The sequence below is a fragment of the Sminthopsis crassicaudata genome, chromosome 2 (genome assembly GCF_048593235.1).
Source record: "Sminthopsis crassicaudata isolate SCR6 chromosome 2, ASM4859323v1, whole genome shotgun sequence".
Taxonomy (NCBI): Eukaryota; Metazoa; Chordata; class Mammalia; order Dasyuromorphia; family Dasyuridae; genus Sminthopsis; species Sminthopsis crassicaudata.
In genome coordinates, this window is record NC_133618.1 from 575,892,776 (window position 1) to 575,903,308 (window position 10,533).

Sequence of the window (10,533 nt, forward strand, 5' to 3'; positions counted from 1 at the left end):
GCTGGTATACTTTCCAGGTTTCACAGGCCTACAACAATGAGGTCAGTGCAATGACCTTCAATTTGATAGGCAGTCTGATACCTCTTCCCTCCACACTTTCTTTTGGAGTCGTTCAAATACTGAGATAGCTCTCAGGCAATTCATGTGTTCACCTAATCATCTATGTGTACATCCCAGGGAAGTATACTGCCAAGGTAAGTGAACTTATTCACAGCATTCAATATTTTTAATTCAATATTTCTCCATTTGCTGTAACTGATGGTATATGATGAGGTGCTGGATAGTGGAAGACCTGGGATCATTAGGCCAAAATTAGAATAAGAAGCAGAGAATCAATCCATACTTTGTTGCATCTTGAACCCAATCATCTACAAACAAAAAATCCTCCACTAACTTTCCCTCCATCTTAATTTTGGCTTGTACCTTTTTCAAGTTAAATCATTTGCCATCAGTGAAAGAGCTGACCTTGATGCTGTTTTTGTCCTTGCTGAAGGCAGTTGACAACAGTGCTGAAAACACCATGCTAAAAAGCATGGGAGCAAGCACACAGCACTGGTAATTGGGAAAGTGCAAGAGTGTCATACATTATCCATGCCATCATGAAAATGACATTCGATACTGATGAACTTCAGGCACCCAAATTTTGCCATAATTTCCCACAATCCTCATGATTAACAGTAACAAAAACCTTGGTCAGATCAGTGAATGTCGTGTATAGATTACCATTCCAGGCATTTTTCTTGGAGTTGTCAAGCAACAAATATAATGTCGACTGTTCCTCAGCTCTTTCTGAAGCTGAAGTTCTCATGTAGATGATCATCTTCAAGGTGAAGGACTCTGTTAAGGAGGATTCTGGCAAGAATTTTGCCAACAACAACTAAGAGAGAGAGATCATCTTCTTATTCCTCCCTCCCCACACCCCATACTGTGATTGTCACAGGAAAACCTATTTCCTTTATCTTTGAGGTGGACAATGAATGTGATACAAAATGTTTAAAATGTGGTGGGAGTTATTGTAATGTAAAAACAAAAAGTATCAATGATTTTTAAATAACAGTCCTTTTAGCCATAAAACTACCAAAACAAAACAAATACAAGGAATGATGTCCAGAACAGTTTGAAAACCTTTAGCACTGTTAACTTGCCCAAGAGCTCCTCAGCAAGAGTGCAGCTATCAGAGCACCTGAAGGAGCAGGTATCCAAAGGACTCTAGGAACTTTGAAGGGAAAAGTGAGAAGCTGAGGACCTGAGATTCATCATTCCAGCTTCTACCAATTGGGCTACTAATGGTCCTGAATCTGCAGCAGTTATCCTTCCTTATTCCCTTGCTTCCCTTCCCCACAACTGATATTTAGGATCTTCTTTGGGTCCTGGTGATCCATTTATCCATCAGTCTCTGTGTCTACTGCATGGTCTCCGTACATTCCAAGATTTAAGAATCATCAGTTGAGCTACAAGAAATAGTTAAATTTCTCCAGGAGATGAGTTACCCTTTCTATATACCTAAAAATGAAATAAAATCAGAAGTATCCCAAAGACATTAAAGAAAAAGAGAAAGGATCTATATGTAGAAATATATTTATAGAAGCTTTTTTATGGTGACAAGGAATTAGAAATTGAAGGGAAACCCATTAGTTGGGGAATGACTGAGCAAATTGTAGTATATGACCATGAAGGAATATTATATGCTATATATATACAACATAAGAAATGTTGTAACAATGACCTACTATGAAAGACTTAGCTACTCTGACAATGATCTAAGAGGGCTTTAAAGGGCTTATAATGGAAAAATGGTATCTCCCTCCAGAGAGAGAACTGATGACCTCTTTGAGTACAAATTAAAGCATATTGTTTTTAACTTTTTTTCTTGCCTTTGAGGGTTTTTTTTCAACATAGCTAATGTAAAAATATGTATTGTATGACTTCACATATACAATAAGGGAATTTTACATTGTTTGTCTTCTAAATGAATGGGGAAAGGGCCACAGAGAGAAAAAGAATTTAAACTCAAATTTTTGAAAATTAAAAACCTAAAAATATCCCACTAAGTTAAGATCCCAAGGTCTTCCAGATCTTGAGGTCCCCCATGCTATCTTTCCATGCCTGGTTTTATAGTCTTGTCCCAGATTCTTCCCCATTCTACCTGCCCTTGTCTTAAGACACCAGAATATATAATAATAAACAATTGTCTATTTTCTTGCTTTAGCTTGCTACTTCTTTTTTTAAAAATACATTTATTTATTTAGGTGAGGCAAATGGAGTTAAGTGACTTGCCAGTAAGTGTTAATTGTCTGAGGTCTGATTTGAACTCAGATCTTCCTGAATTCAGGATTAATGTTCTATCCACTATGTCACCTAGCTACACCTTCAGTTCATTTCTTACCATAAATGTGGCCCAAGTGCCATTTAGAGAAAATAAAACCCATTTTGCTAAGTGATTGAATAACTGACATCCTTGGTGTTAAAGCAATACCATTCCATCTTTGCACTGAAAGATGTTAACATTTGTGTGTTTAGGCTGCTTCATGGATGATGATTTCTATGAAAATGGGGAAAAATGGAGGACTAAAGACTGTCAAGACTGTAGGTGTTATGAGAAACACATGACTTGCTGCCTCAGGTAAATTCTAGGCCACCAGAATTACTCTGAACAGAATGATCTCAGTTACTGATGATCATCTGCCCTCTGTTTTTATGATAAAATATATTTATGATAAAATATTATTAGCTCAATGAATCTTCTTTCAAAAACAATTTTTCTATGAACCAATTATAGCTCACATTTATATCACACTTTAACTCTGAGTCTCAGAGGTCAACTTGCTCACCCAGAGTTCCATAGCTAACAAAAATGAGAGACAGAACTAGAACTCAGGAGTGCTGATTCTAAGTTCAAAGTTGCCTTCTTGGGATAACCATGTATGTACCAGACACTATGATAATTAATGGTAGTAAATATGCAATCCTAGACTGATTTCCTCCTGGATCTGACATGTTATTTTTCTGCCTTCCTCATATTTTCTTTTCTTTTAAATATTTTATTTTTCCTCAATTACATGTAAAAAAATTTAACATTATTTTAAAAATTTTATTTATAATTTTTTGACATTTTTTATTTAAAAAAAATTTGTTTTTTATTTATAGATTTTTATTTACAAGATATATGCATGGGTAATTTTCCAGTATGGACAATTGCAAAATCTTTTGTTCCAATTTTTCCTCTCCTTCCCCCCCCCCCACTCACAAATGGCAGGTAGACCACTACATGTTAAATATTTTATAAGGTTTTGATTTCCTTTTTTTTTTCTCCCTTTTCTCCCCTCTCTCCAAGACCGCAATCAATCTGATATAGGTTATACCTGTAAAATCATATTAAATATATTTCCATATTGAACACAAAATTCATTTTTAAAAATTATTTTTTATTGGTGAAGCAATTGGGGTTAAGTGATTTGCCCAGGATCACACTTCTAGTAAATATCAAGTGTCTATGACCAAATTTGAACTTAGGTCCTCCTGACTTCAGGGCTGATACCCTTATCCACTATGCCACCTAATTGCCTCCAAAATTCATTTTTTCAAAAAAAAATGTGAATTTTTAATTTTCTCCCTTTCTCCTGCCTTCCTTTCCCTACTCTGTAAGACAGTCACCAATTTAATATACTTCTTGATATTTTCTTAAGGAAAAAAAAATGAAAGTATTTGAATATCAAGTAAAACAAAGCAGAATTAAGAAGGTACGTGCTTACTGAAAGTACCATAGAATATATCTCATGATCAAATTAGAATTATTTTTGGATAATCAACTTATATACATATTCCAGGTCACTATTCTGTAGAAGAGTAAAGAATCAAAGGTTATAAGAAGAGTAAAGAATCAAAGGTTATGTATTATGTAAGAATAACATTTATTTAGCTACTTAGCATCATATTCAATATCTCATTTGGCATTCACAAAAACCCCCTAAAAGTAGGAGATCCAGAGATTGTTATCTTCATTTTACAGGTGAGGAAACTGGTAAGTGAATTGTAGTAGGAATTGGCCTGAGGAATTCAAAGGGAAGATAGTTCTAGAAATATGGGAAGTTCTAAAAAACACAGTTCCGATGACATATTTACAAATAGTTCTGATGAAGAAGAAAAGAAGAAGGCATCTAGAGAGGCTGATGTGGCCACACAGGACTTCTCTAATACACTCAGATTTTGCAAGGATATAATTTATAAAAGATATAATCAGAGGCATATAACAAAGACTAAAATCCAGAATAATTTGGGACTTGAGAAAAATGCTAATGATTGGAAAAAGGATTATTTTAGCCATGTTCTGGTAAAGTCAAAGAGTAAAGAACTGACAGACAGACAGGCTTTTAAACTCTACAAGTCCAGAACTGAAGTTAGCACCTTTCCTGCCCCACCAATCAAATTTGTCCCTTCTCACAACTTCTATTCTGGTATTATCATTCTCCTAGACAATTAGACTCTAAACTTCAGTGATATCTTGTCTCTCCTTCATATGCCATATTCAATTGATGGTCAATTGCTAGCTGTTTTTCCTTTGAAATACCTCTCACATTCCATCTATCCATTTTGCCAGATCATATTGACAAAGGTTACTTAATTTTGATGAGGTCTGAGGGTACTGAAGAAGAGGTACGGCAGGAATGGGTGAGGGTCAGCTGTCCAAGGCCTGAGTTTGGGGTATTTTGCTAAACCCAAAGGCTATGGCAGAAAACCTTTATTGTTAAAGAAACACCAAGAGGTTTGGTGGGCATATCATTCTCAAGAGAGAAATGAACTGCAAAGGGTCATTTTCTGAACACCCATTTTATGCATGAGTCTGAGAGGAGTCCCAAGTGGATGTGAAATCTTACCTGGAGTCCTAACTTCCTCCAAGAAAACTTATCTTGCTCCAGAGGATACAAGACTATTTGGGTTTATAGATCTAAGGAGACATTTTGTTGGTGATTTTACATAATTTTACAGGGCTGACTCAGATCAAGCAGAGTTTTACTCTCGTCAATTTGAGAGCTCATATTCAAATCCTAGTACTTTCTCTTATTATCTGTGGAACTTTAAGTATATCAGTTAACCTCATTGAACTTTAGTTCCCACATCTGTAAAAGGAAAAGATTCTCTCTAAGGCCTTTTTCAATTCTGTACTGATGTTCCTATAATACTTTTCCCCTGTCATTCACCTAGACTTCATTAAAGCATTTGATAATGTCACTCATGCTTATCCTTGTGGACAAGACAGAAAAATATGGGCTAGATAATTATACTTGTAGGTGCTTTTAAAGTTGGTTGAATGACTAGACCACCCAAATGAATAGTTCAGTATTCATTTGGTAGGATGTATCTAATAGGATCTAACAATGATCTGGTTTTGACACTAATATTTAGCATAAGCATCATGACTTTAATGAAGCAGAAATGGCATATTTATGATTTTTAACGTGATTATTTTGAGATTACTTCAAAGAAATAAGGATGTTATTCCCAGCAAGTATGGAGAACAAGGAAGAATCTTACTGTAACTTAGATAGTGTATCCCGTTTATATTTCCCCTATGGCCAGGGGGTTGTTATTTATATTCAAAGTGTATGGGTTCCACTCTTAGAAGAGAAGAAAAGAATTTCAAAAAATATCTCTTTGTATTTTCATGGAAAATGAAATGTTTCTCTAAAATATTGAAAGTCTTCAACATGAAAACAAACAAGGAAAGAAATAAGTATGTATTAAATGCCTAGTATGTATCAGGCAATATGCTAAGTATTTGGTCCTCACCACAACCCTCTGAGATGAGTACTATTATCTCCATTTTATATTTGAGGAAATTGAGGCAAGCAGAGCTGAAGTGACTTGGACAGGGTTGACATAGTGTCTGAGGCAGGATTTGAATTCAGGGCTTGCTGGCTCCAGGCTCACACTCTATCCATTGTTCCATCTAGCTGCCCCAAAGAAAAAGAAATTCTGAAGGGGCAGAGATATAAAGACATAGCTAGCTGAAGAGATTTGAATGTGGAAGAATGTGGCATAAAGAAGGAAGAGGATCACTGAATATTTGGAATTAGGAAATAAATATGAAGCTCTTCCAGAAGAGAAAGAAGCTGGATCCTTTGAGGAACAAATATCTTCTGGTTTGTTCGGTTCTTATTAAGTGCTAATGAGATAATGAGATATTAGGATCTTACTAAGTGTTAAATCGGTACTTAACAATTCTCTAGTTCCTGCCTTTACTGGGAGTTTTACTTGTGAACTCCTGGGGAGGAGCAAGTTCATTGGTTGAAGTAATTTTTTCCCAGAAGCCCTTGCGTTATCCCATGCCCATTCTCTGGGAGGAGATCTGCTGTGTCAACTCAAATCTCTCAGACAGATTCTTCTTCCTGTAGAGAACCGTTGTTGTCTCCCCACAGTTGCCATTAACTCTGGTCCAGACTTCCCTTCCTGCAGAGAGCCACCTCAAGTCTGGTCCAGACAAGACACTCTCTCTCTCTGAAGTGCCACCCTCTTTTATCCTCCCAAAAGAATTCCAAAGAATGATATATAAGTGCTGTTAGGTGATAGAATACCCAATAAGAATTGAAAACAAATCAAGAAATGATAGATGGTGACTATTTCCTGAGGAGATATTAAGGAAAACAATATCTTGACTTCATAACAGCTATAGAGATCTGTTCTCTTCCTAGTTAACATTTGTAATGCCTAATAGGAAATTTCCTGAAACTTCTCAAACCAAGTAGTTACTACGAGCTTCTTTATAATGTTTACATGGGAAGCAATGAAACTTCCAGGGGGGAATCTAAAAAGCATTAAAATATTATGAAGTTTTAGGTAATGTCAAAAATAAAAATATTAATAATCATACTGTAATCTACATTTAAAGGCACAAATATGCCAGAAATAATTTTACCCAATTTACCATCAAACTACTTCTGATTTGGAAAGAGATAGAGATTACAGTTTTCCTCCTGCCCTCAAACATTATTTTTCCCCCAACACAATTTCAGGGCAGAATTAGGGAAAAGGAAAAGATTGTAGTATATAGTATATAGTTTGGGTTAATATTCCTGAATAGTTGAGCAATAATCTCATTCCTTTCTGGGCCATTCCCCCATTTCTGGAATAAACAAAAGGACTCTTTCCTGATACACACACATATTTATCTATCTATATTTGTATCTATCTATCTATCCTTTTTAATGGAAAAGGATGAATCATGGCTCCCATTAGCTCTATATAAATAAGGAGACAATGATTTAAACAAGAGTAATTTTTTTAAAGAAAAAAGTTGGATACTATCCCCTTAATTCATTAATAAGAAAAGCTTCTTTGTCCTTGACCAAACATCCACCTTTCCAAAGGGCTTTTCCAAGGGTTTTAGAAGGTATTTAAGAATCAAGAAATGTTACTTCTCAATATTTCTAGAGAATTTTTTTTTAAAAATAAAGGTTTTTTTATATGTTTCTACAATTATAAACTGGAAAACTTAGGGAATTAGGCAAAAATGGAAAAGATATGAATAATTCCTTGATTGAAAAATAAAAGAGTACATTTTAAATATCTTTATATTAAAATAGTGTTAAATCTTTAGATTATTATATATGTGACAAGTGGTGTGGAATAGATATAATTTGATGGGCATCCTTCGGCTACAGTAATGATAGCTACTTATAGCAGACTAGTTGCCCTGATTTCTCCAACAATAGAAAACCATGATGTCCCTTAATCATTCAGCAACCTACTACATGCCATTGTGTTAAGCACTGAGAAGTACAAATGTGAAGGATGTCCTGTCATAAGGCAACTCTAGCCTAAGGTCACTTACTATTGTCTTAGTGGTTCTGTCAGAAAGGATTCAGTTCACATTGGATGGCTTTTTGTTTATAACCCTGAGCTGGCTAAGACATACTGTAGCAAAGTAACCAAAAAGTTTTGTGGTCTCCTAAAGGAAGAAATAATTATCCTGCAATATTGTTCATTGCTCACCAGAAAGTGCTCAGGAAACTATGTACATCTGTAAATAATTCTCCCTTTCACTGACAAACTCACAAGTATTGGCTCTAAATAGGTTTAGAAAGTACTGTATTATATGTGCTATAATTTTACTAACTTAGGAAACTCTCCTATCTCTACTTTCAAGAACCATTCTTGATTTCTAAGTCTCCCTTTCTTATTAATGACTATATATTCATTATTACATATAATCCATGCTATAGTCACATGCATTGTCTTGTATGATAAAATTAATAACTAGTGGCTAGAGCTACTCTGTGGAGTGTTCAGTTGATTGTTTCTGGTAAATCCACAACCACCACTTTTAGTGAGTGGAAGGAGGGTGAAGGGAGAAGTTCCAAATTCTTCTAGCACATAAAGGTCATGGAAGATAAAAAAAGAGAGGCCATGATTCTGGGCTCAATAAGTGGGGACAAAAATTGGAATAAAAGAACCTGGCCCTGTTTTCCATCTTACCTTCCACTGATATTTTCAAAAGTTTCAATTCAGTTCAGTAATGCTCTGGTTTTGCCTCGAATTACAGGTCAACCTTGCATCCCAAGTTCCTTGCATTCAAAATCTCTACCACTGTTGTCATAGTTCTCCAGGATCTGTTCATGTCTATGTTACTGGTCTCTTCTATTATGCACCTACCAGTCAGGAAGAAATGTTAGAAAATGTTGTAAAGCATATCCCCAAGCTCAAAGAATTCAATGGAGTCACTTTTATTAGTTTATTATGAAATTACCTGTTAATTTACAAGGTGAGAAGGAAACTTAGTCTTCCTTTGAAAGGGGTAATCAGGGAAGAGGGCTTCATGGAAGAGGTGACTCAAAGAATATTCTAATCAGCTTTTTTTTTCTTTTTTTTTTCTTTCCCAAAGCTACCTAATTCCCATTATATTCGACAGGGAAAACTGTGTAGATATTTTTGACCTAAAGACCTGTAGTGTTCACATTGTGAAGAAGGCCAATCCTGGTAAGAAGTGTGAAATTATGAGTGCTTCAGGTTAAAGTCTTCAAATTTCTCTCTCATATCAATAAATTAAGAAGAAATTCACTAAGATCTGAAGAAGGAAGAACTGCACTATTGGACAGAATCACTCTTATCTTTAGCTCCAAATTCATTGTATTCTCCCCAGTTCTCATCTGGTTCTACATAATCTGTTTTCCTCAGTTGCTGTGGATAAAAATTTTTCATCTGCTAAATGCAGACAAATAAATTATCTTCATGTTTCATTAAATTTTGGCGTATTATTACTCATGGAAAATGCCCTTTAATGGATTTCCTCTTTGGGTTTGAAAGATAGTAGTGGTACAACCATTTTGGAAAGCAATTTGAAGTTTGCAAACAAAGTAACTAAATGTCCAAACCCTTTGAACCAGAGACTCCATTATTGGGTTTAGACCTCAAAGAAGCTATCAATAAGAAGAAACTCCCCATATATTCCATAATATTTATAGCAGCACTTTTGTGATATCTAGCAATTGGAAATTAAGTAGATGGCCATTAATTGGGAATGGCTAACCAAATTGTGATACAGAAATGTAATGGGATATTACTGTGCTGTAAAGAATCATTTACACATATGAACAAAATGAAAAGTTCTATATGAACTGAAGCAGAATGAAGTAAGTAGAGCCAAGAAAACAGCATTCAGAGTAACTACAACAATGTAAATGGAAAGAACACACACACACACAAAAGTGAATATTATAGAATTATAAAATCAAGCAGAATTCAAATGAAGAGACATCAGAGGAAATACCTTATCCCTTCATGGAGATGGGAGGTTCACATTTGTTATACATTACACCTTTCAGGTTCTTCCAATGTATCAATTAGTTTGGTTGCCTTTTTTTTTTCTCTTCTCTTAAAAAAATCATTATTTATCCTAGACATGGCTCTCGGGGAGGAGGAGGAAGTATAGGAAAAAGACAAGAAGGAAAAGTGATGTTTGTGATAACTGTGGTGATATGAAAAACAGAAAATATTGATAAACCCCCCCAAAAAATTTTTTTAGTGATGGCAAACTCATTACTTACTAGGCTACATACATAGATAGCTTAAATGGGAAACCCAGAATCACAGCATTTTTGATTGAAAGAAATCTTAGGTACCATTTAATTTAACCTGTATCTGAAAAAGAATCTCCTTTAAACTATAAGTTCCAATAATTTTGTGATGAAGAGAGCTATCTACACCCATAGAGAGAATTGTGGGAATGGAGTGTGGACTACAACATAGCATTTTCACTCTTTTTGTTGTTGTTTGCTTACACTTTTTTCTGTTTTTTTCCCCCTTCTTGATCAGATTTTTCTTGTGCAAGATAACTGTATAAATATGTATACATATATTGTACATATTACCTGCCATCTAGGGGAGGTGGGGGGAAGGAAGGGAAAATTTAAAACACAAGGTTTTGCAAGAGTCAATGTTGAAAAATTACCCATGCATATGTTTTGTAAATAAAAAGCTTTAATAAAAAATGCTTTACAAAAAATAAAATTAACTATAACTAAGATCACTATGGTGGCA

The 10,533-nt window shown here is 35.0% G+C and overlaps 1 long non-coding RNA gene across 1 annotated transcript in view; it reads left to right on the plus strand.

Annotated features, from left to right (window-relative positions):
- The window catches only part of LOC141553734 (uncharacterized), a 33,281-nt gene extending 23,852 nt beyond the window's left edge, over window positions 1-9,429 (plus strand). Inside the window, exons 4-5 of the long non-coding RNA XR_012485615.1 lie at window positions 2,521-2,623; window positions 8,879-9,429. This is a non-coding gene — a long non-coding RNA (uncharacterized LOC141553734). The remainder of the gene's footprint in view (window positions 1-2,520; window positions 2,624-8,878) is intronic.
- Window positions 9,430-10,533: the final 1,104 nt, after the last annotated feature.